This window comes from Rhea pennata, chromosome 2 (assembly GCF_028389875.1).
Source record: "Rhea pennata isolate bPtePen1 chromosome 2, bPtePen1.pri, whole genome shotgun sequence".
Taxonomy (NCBI): Eukaryota; Metazoa; Chordata; class Aves; order Rheiformes; family Rheidae; genus Rhea; species Rhea pennata.
The window spans coordinates 55,293,622-55,301,804 of NC_084664.1; positions in this window are offsets into that span (position 1 = coordinate 55,293,622).

Consider the following 8,183-nt stretch of genomic DNA (forward strand, 5'->3'; position numbering starts at 1 on the left):
TGGCCTTCTACTATATCTGTGCAGGAAGATCTGCAGCGAGAATTGCCATGGACCCTGACACAATCCAGAGTGCCAGAAGGGAACAATGACAACAGAGGCAAACCTGATTTTGAGAAGACTTAGAGGTGATTTCTAATACTTTAACTCTAGCACATGTTGGGTGTTAGTTGAAGGTATTTTGGAAGCCCTGGGAGGAATTCAAGCTGCAGCTTAGAAACAAGCAGACGAGTCATCCAGCCATGGGCCTGTACCCCTTTTCCTAGATCCCTTCTCTGTGGATAAAAATACAGCTCCAGCCACATAAAAGCTAACTGGTCCTGCTAAAAAGTGACTACAGCCTTTTCCATGAGCCATAACCCTCTAAAAGGCCACCCCATGTAATACATGCTAACAACATGATGAATCAGATTTCCTTTTCCTGTCTACAGGAATCTTTGATGAGAATGACCAGTTGTGGTTTATCTAACACTTCTGTCAGGTAGTGGGGAAGCACATGAAATATCCTCAGTAAAAAGTAACATGGGCTATGCCAAGTGAAAGACTGGTTACCATGGGTTTGTGTAGTACTTTTATTTGCAGATACATGTGGCATACAAGCCAGAACTCGGTATCCATTAAAGAAGCTGAACCAGCATAAATCAGTAACTGCTTTGGATGATAGTGACATCTGAAATAGGATCTAACACCTTTCATCTAAGCCTTGCAGATACAGGTCCAAAGATAAGTCTTGCCCTTTCCTCTTTTAGTAGAATACTAACCAGAACATATAAATAAGGGGGCAAACTATATATGGATCTAGTGAATTTGAAATAACCAAAAGCAGATTACTAGTCTCTTTTCAGCTAGCCTAGATATGATCCAGATCAGTTACCAGTTTCTTTGAGGAAGACTAATCTGGTATGCCAAAGAGTATGCTAATATACTCGTGATAAATTCAGAACTTGCAATACTATTTTTAGTCTTTTTTCAACAGAAAAGGAGATATGGCTTAAAGAAAATAATCATTTTGTCATCTATTTTTTATCTGTTTTCAAAGGCGAAAGGGTGGTTGGTTTACTCCCTCAATTTGGCTACACAAGCCTTATCAATGACCAACAACACTCAACTGCCACCACATCAGCTACCAATACTGATGTACTATGCATTCATCAAGTGACTGTTGTGAAATACAAAAGGGTCTTAGTGTCACAAAAGCAAAGTGACCTCCCTCCTTTCCTCTATGATGGTACATTTAATAAAAGTATCTTTTCAAATTGCTTCCTCGGTATGCACAGTGAAACAACTAAAAGAAACAAGACCCTTGCTTTAATATGTCCATCTCTCTTTCAGGCCTGCCCCTTACCTACATAAATATACATGGCTTCTTTCTATTTTTTTTAACAGATTACAGAGATCCAGTTCTTAAAATTATGCTTCTGTAAACTGACAAAATGGCTAAGCAAGCTGAATAGACTACTAAGTGGCCAGCTAAGCGTGTTCCAATATGAAAGCATTGTGGTGCCTCATTACAGCACAAAATGTGAAAGAGGAGGTTTAATTTCCTTGAAAGCATCTTCCAGCCCTGAAGGACTACAAATTCCTTCTAGAAGCAGTTAATCATATCATCAGCTTGGGAAAGTGAGAAAAAAAAATCACAGATAAAATAGTGCAACAAATTTTGGAGGACCAAGGGGATTTTTGGAGGACAGAGAAGAGGAAAAGAGACTAGGAAGGATAACAGAGAACAAGGAAATGGCCTGATCACAAAGAGATCAGAAAGTGTATTTGTTCTAACTAAGTATATTATCATATTCCTGGCCACTGGGCTCCACCTCCTGTTTCACCAATGGCACCTACAGACATAATGCATATTGCAGTCACAGGATAGCTCTGACATTAGGCAATACACAAAGCTCTGAATGACTTGTAATGGACAGTTGCCTCCTGATCAATAGTAACAAACTAATTTGGACAAAACATTTCAGCAGAGACAGCAGAGCTGTGAAATTGGCTCATGTTCATTCCCCTGTCCCACTTGGCTAGTAGGTGCTATGTTTGCAGATACAAGCTTAGTGCTCATTCTGCTCTTTCCTAGGATGGTAACTGTTCAAGATGCTTACTAACATAATTGAATTAACAGCTTGCTTTCTGAGAATGAACTGAAGCTGTCAGTGGTAGGTACATCCCTTTTGGGGGGTCACATGGTCCTAACCTTGAAAGCATTCATGCTGATGTGTCATAATAAGTCCTCATGTAAATTTTCTTAATTGTCCAATTATTTCATATTGTTTCATCCTTTATCAATATTGTTGTCAACCACACAGAACTACTGCAGCAGAAATAGCCTATGAAAGGGAGATCAGCACTTGCAGTAGCATCAAGTTCTTCAGTTTTGCAACTTTTTCCTGAACCCTTCCTTGTCCCAACAGCCATTTTCCTTTTCCAGAAATGAATGTGTCCATCATTTCACAGTTTCTTTCTTTATTCCAAAGCAATACTACAAATATGATCTCAGAAGGCTCTGCTGTCTGATGCATGGTCTGCGTATGTCTGACACACACTTTGTACGCATGCCCTTAAAGCTCTCAGGACACTTGACCAGATTTGCTGTCAGGCTAAGAGAAATTTTGCACAAGAGCTATGAAAGTCAGAAGTTCTCCCATTGTGAGAAATCCTACAACGCTTTCAGGCAGAGAAGCAGGAGGAACACCAGGACTCATCTAGGAAATCTAGCACCCAAAAGACACTGACTACTCTGCAGTGCCAGCATGCTTGCTAACTGTAGAGCTACAGAAGAGATCATAAGACACTATACAGTGCATTTAAGTATGTGATTAAGGTCTCCAATGTGTTTACTAGCAGATAGTCATCACAGCTACCTAGATATTGCCACACAAGCATGTACTAGGACAGATAAAGACTTACTTGAAAGCGAAGCCTATCTCTAGTTTTGCCTCAAAGGCTACCAGTCTCAGCAATCTTCACAACTGGTTTTCATTACTTTGTAAAAGAATATTAGTCATCTGAAAGTAAGTCACTGCAGCCATCAACACTGCATGACAAAGAGCAGACCTGAAATCAATGGTATGCACAAAATGGAATCGAATAGTTCCAAAGTTACTCAGAAGAATTATGCAGTCATTCATCATGAACTCATTTAGATTTATCCCTTGCACAACTTGCAGTGCTTTTTGATTCAGAAAAAAAGACAATGAACTCCTAACCCCTATTCTCTGAAGATTTTCATAACAACCAACAAAAATTCTTGTCTGGATAAGCTCTTGGAGTATGCCACCATTAAGAACTTCACCAAACCATAAGCTCTGAAAAGGCCTCTCTTTATTATACTTCTCCCACCAAAAGTGCAGATTTGCTATTTTAATAGTGCTTCTTGTGGCGTAACACTACACTGGCTCAGCAAGCTGCATGAAATGGCATAAATTGGCAGTTAAAACACTCTGCAGAAGAAAGTCCTTGGTTTGGGGGGGAAAAAGTGAAACATAAATCAGTTACAGGTGCCAATCAAGGTCTTGCTTTCACACCTATGTAGATACAATGTTTCCGGCCAGGAATCAACCAAAGAAACAGTCATTGACTATTACTCCTAAAACAAGCACCCACTAATATGATATCATCATATAGGAAATATATATAGGAAATGAAATGTTAAAGATCAAATAGTATGGGACTTGAATAGGGGAAAAACACTTCCTCCATAATTTTATCTCCTTCACCTCAAAAATCATGTATGTACCTCTAACTAGCAATTACTACACAGTAACTTATAGACATAATTCCTCATTAAAATGGGGAAGAACAGAGAAAAGTACATCAGACCCAAGAGAAAGAGTTTTATACTAGACTCAACCACAGATTAGCAAATAGATGGCATAGCCATGATCTTCATTTACCACTTGCTTCTAAATTTTGCAAATATATTGATGGAGATGGAAGCAGCACAGGGTGATCTCTGAGTTAAATGTTTAAAAACACCAAATTGATGAATGAGGTCCCTTTACATTAAATATCCTGTGATACCATAGGATACATATCCATTCTAGCAGAACAGTTAGAGAACAGGCTGCATCAGCCTTTCAACATTTGGTACATGAGTATTACTGCATTCTAGCATTTCTCTTCAAGACTGAAATATATAAAAAATATATAAAAATTGGGTGTTCATAAAGAGAGCAGTCTGGAGAAAGAAACTGGCAGTTTGTGAAGGAAACCCCAAAGCCTATGCATAGGGGCTTAATCTTCCACATGGAGAATGGGTCAAAAGTCTCAGCTTTCATAGTTTACAGTCTAATTTTGTAAGCTTATTATGGTTTTGAAAGTCACTTTCCCAGTTCATGCCAGAAATAATAAAAAAGATTATTTAAGGGAAGCTCCCCTAAGCAGGTCAATGGAGAGTTTGCAGTAGTTTAAGCACTGGAACTTTTCAGTAAGAAAGGCAATGATTTAGTGTTGGTTATAGAAATGTATTATTTCTGACTTGAATATGAGATCTGTCTTGTTACTAATCTGATCTAATCCAAGCTTTTAGGCCAGAGACAATCTTGCAAATAAAAAATTCTGCAGCTCTACTGATATGCTGCCATTTCATACTACTGCAGAATGGACTTAATTCAACTTGGGACAGCTAAACTAAGACACTCAAAGAGATTTAATGTTTTTTTCCTTCATATTACTTTCAGGAAATAAAATAAACTCTTCAGTAAGTTTTTGCAAATCATGCTTTGGTGACTAGTCCTGGAAGGTTTAAGAAAAGTGACAAGTCAGTCATTAAGATGCTGCAAATACACATAACAGCAGTAAGTGTTGCTCAGAACATAGATTCAGAAGTAAACTATCACTAATCACTACAGAGTTTAAAAATCAGGAACAGCATGCACTTGTGAAGAATGAATAGTTTAGAGGTACCTGTATTTGATTTGTGACTGTTACTAAACCCATACCTACAAAAAGAAACTCTTACTAACAGGGCTACCTTGTTCAAGAGATTATCTGATTATGAAAATAGTCACAACATACTCTAGAAAAATACTATTTTCTTCCCATATATAAATGAACTTTGGCTTTATCTTCCATGCATTTTTTAGGGCTACTGAAATGCAAGTTTTCATTTGAAAAGCAGTTCAGAATATTCTATTCTGAACCAGTAGATACATCTGCATTCATAGCTTTGATCAGCCTGACCAGCAACCATTACATGGCTTTCAAGGGGAAGCAGGATCACAGCAACTTCTGAGAACAATTCTTTACTTCAGCCTACATTGTTCCACAACTTGCAAGTAGCACAGTGAAAGCAGAGCATCAACCAGGCCTCTAGACAATTTTTTCTTGTATTTTAAAGGCTAAGATTAGATTTTATCTAAAGATAGGATTTTCCAAGCATTGTGGGTCACATTCAGTTACTGAGTAACTTCAAGAAAAATTATCTACAACTCCAAATGCTATTACATGCATTGACACAGGCTTTAAGGGCCGTTTTCTCTTGGCCTAGAGATAAATGAAGTGCAACACGTAATCTTCAGTGCTACAGAGCTGGCGCTTAATATTGACTCCACCTAATGCTTTAAGAAGGCCTAAGGCTCCTGCAGCACTCCAGTAACCAAGCCTTGCAACACGGAGCAGAAGCAGCTCTCCAAAGCATTCCAGCAGCAGCAGCAGAGACCCATCTTGAGACATGTCAAGAAAGGCATTTCCTAGGGAAAAAGCAGCAGAGAAGAAATAATGCCACAAGCTGTCTTGGTTCCTCACACTTTCAAGGCCAGCTTCCCCTTCCCCATCATGTCTGCCTAGAGCACAGCACTAGCTAAGCTCCTCAGTGACACACAAACCTGAGAAGACTGAAAGAGAAAAGGAGAGGGGCAAGGCACTTGAAGATAGGAGCAAAGATATTCCACACACACAGCCCCCAGCGTAGTGGCGGGAAGAAACACTGCGACACGGACACACTCTTGAGGGGAACCGCCTGTCCCTGCGGCGCGTGCGCTCCAAGGCGGGGGGGGGGGGGGGGGGGGGGGGGGGGCGCTAACGGCTCTGGAACGCGGCCGCCCGCGGCTGTTAGGGCCGTTAAGCGGCCGTTAAGCGGCGTGGCTGGTGGGTGGCTGGTGGGTGGGTGCGCGGCCTGTGCCGGCCGCAGGCTGCCGGTGTGGGCGGTGTGGACGCCTCTTCCTGCGGTGGGCCTCTAGGGGCGTGCGATGAAGATGCAGGCACCTGCTCACTTCGTGCCAGGGTGTGCTGGTGCCTGGGGGTTGTGTCTCGAAGTATGGGGTGAATGAACACCTGAGCTTCACGGTTATGTGAACCTGGGTAGCGTGCTGTCCCAAGGGTGGCATGTACCCATGCGTGTGTGCACACATCTGTATCTGTGGGTGTGTGTGCTTGGGAGCTTCTGTGGGAGAGTGTGTGTGTATGTGCCCAGGGGTGTTCGTGGAGTGGGTTTGCCCTGATTGGTAATGTGCGCGTTTAATGGATGTATGCCTTTACATGCTTGGGTGAGTATATTTATGAAAGCACTTGAGCCTTTGCATTTACTTGTGTAAGCATGCAGGTGTGCCTGTGTGCGTAAGCTGAAGTGCTTTGTACATGGAGGCGTATTTTCTACTTGTAATTTTCCAATGTTCTATGCCATTTCATAGAATCTAGGAGTAGGGTGCAAATTGTCTGTCAGTGCTGACCATGGGGTGTGTGAACCCGTTGCTATACACAAGAGCTTATGTACAGAGAACTATGTATGGATTTGTATGTATGTATGCACAAATGCATATCAAAATCCCCCAAGTGTAGGATTGTTTGGATATTTTCATGTTTATATGCGTACAAAAGATTGTGTTAAAATATTGAATGCGTATATGCAAAGATGGTGCATGTTTGAATGTCAGTTTGACAGTGTATCTCAATGTGTATCCATGCCTATTTTCATGTGCAAATTTGTCAGTGAATACAATTTTGGTTATGGTTGCATTGTAAGTGGTGTAGTGTTTGCACATTGTTGATGGAGTGTGAACAACAAATTGCTTTGTATCAAGGGCAGAGAGCATGTTGCCTGTATGATTGATAAATGGGAAAATGTGCTTGTCTGTACGTGTTTATCAGTGTAATACTGATTGTATTAGTGTGAAAATGTTACATGAACAATTTGTGAAAAGGTATAGATGTGTCAGATGTATTTTCACATCAGTCACATGTCTGTCTCACTCAGCTGTTCCAGATTAACTTCTATTTATATATTTGAATATAGTAGCATGTGTCTATTCTACAGTATTTACGTTTGCCATCTGAGAATGTGTGAGTGCATGTTTTCAGTTGAGGCATATGCATGTATGCCAGTTGGGAAGTATAACCCTTGTGGCATATGTGGTATATCTATTTTTAGATCTGGTCTTGCAGCAGAGAGAGTCTTATGATTGTTTGGTGACGGTAGCTAACAACGAAAGAAATGTACTTTTGCAAATATTTCCTATTAATATGGCATATTTTGATGTCAGTCAGATGTCAGTTTCCTATAGTTTGGACAGTAAGCATCATCTCCCCAGAGGTTTATAGGGATTAAACTGATTGCTATATGCAAATGACTCTGTCTCATTACTTGATTTAAATGATTGGAAGAAAGCCTGTATTTTGATCCTTAATAAATCTTTTAATAATACATATATTTTTATTCCTTAATAACATTTTACTCCTTAATAGCATTTTACTCCTTAACAGCATCAGGGCAAGAGTTCTTGCATTGACCACTGTGCCTCAACCTTTCATCTGAAGGAAGCAACTCAAGGGGGAATGACAGGATAGTTCAACCTCTAGACATACACACTGTGTGACTTGTCAGGTAACAGTACAAGTGGACCTGATGCTTACATTTCCTTTTTCCTAGAGAAGGACTACCATCTCCTTAATTAGGAGCTTCAGAAACCTTTGCGCATGCAGCTGATCCAATGATAGATTTATTATTCAGCCAAGCTTCATTCAGAAGCTGAAGTCAACTTCATCCTAGTATATAATTTAATTGAGATATTTTTCTGATCCAATTCCTAGCTAAATAACTGTTAAAAAACAAGCAAATAAAGATGAAGGATGCGTTTTCTTAATGACAGAATGATGAATACACCAGAAATAGTTTTAGGACATTGGTAAGTCATTGGTTTGCAGATATCCCGAAGACAGAGAATCTAATTTGGTGTCATTTTGAATTGTTC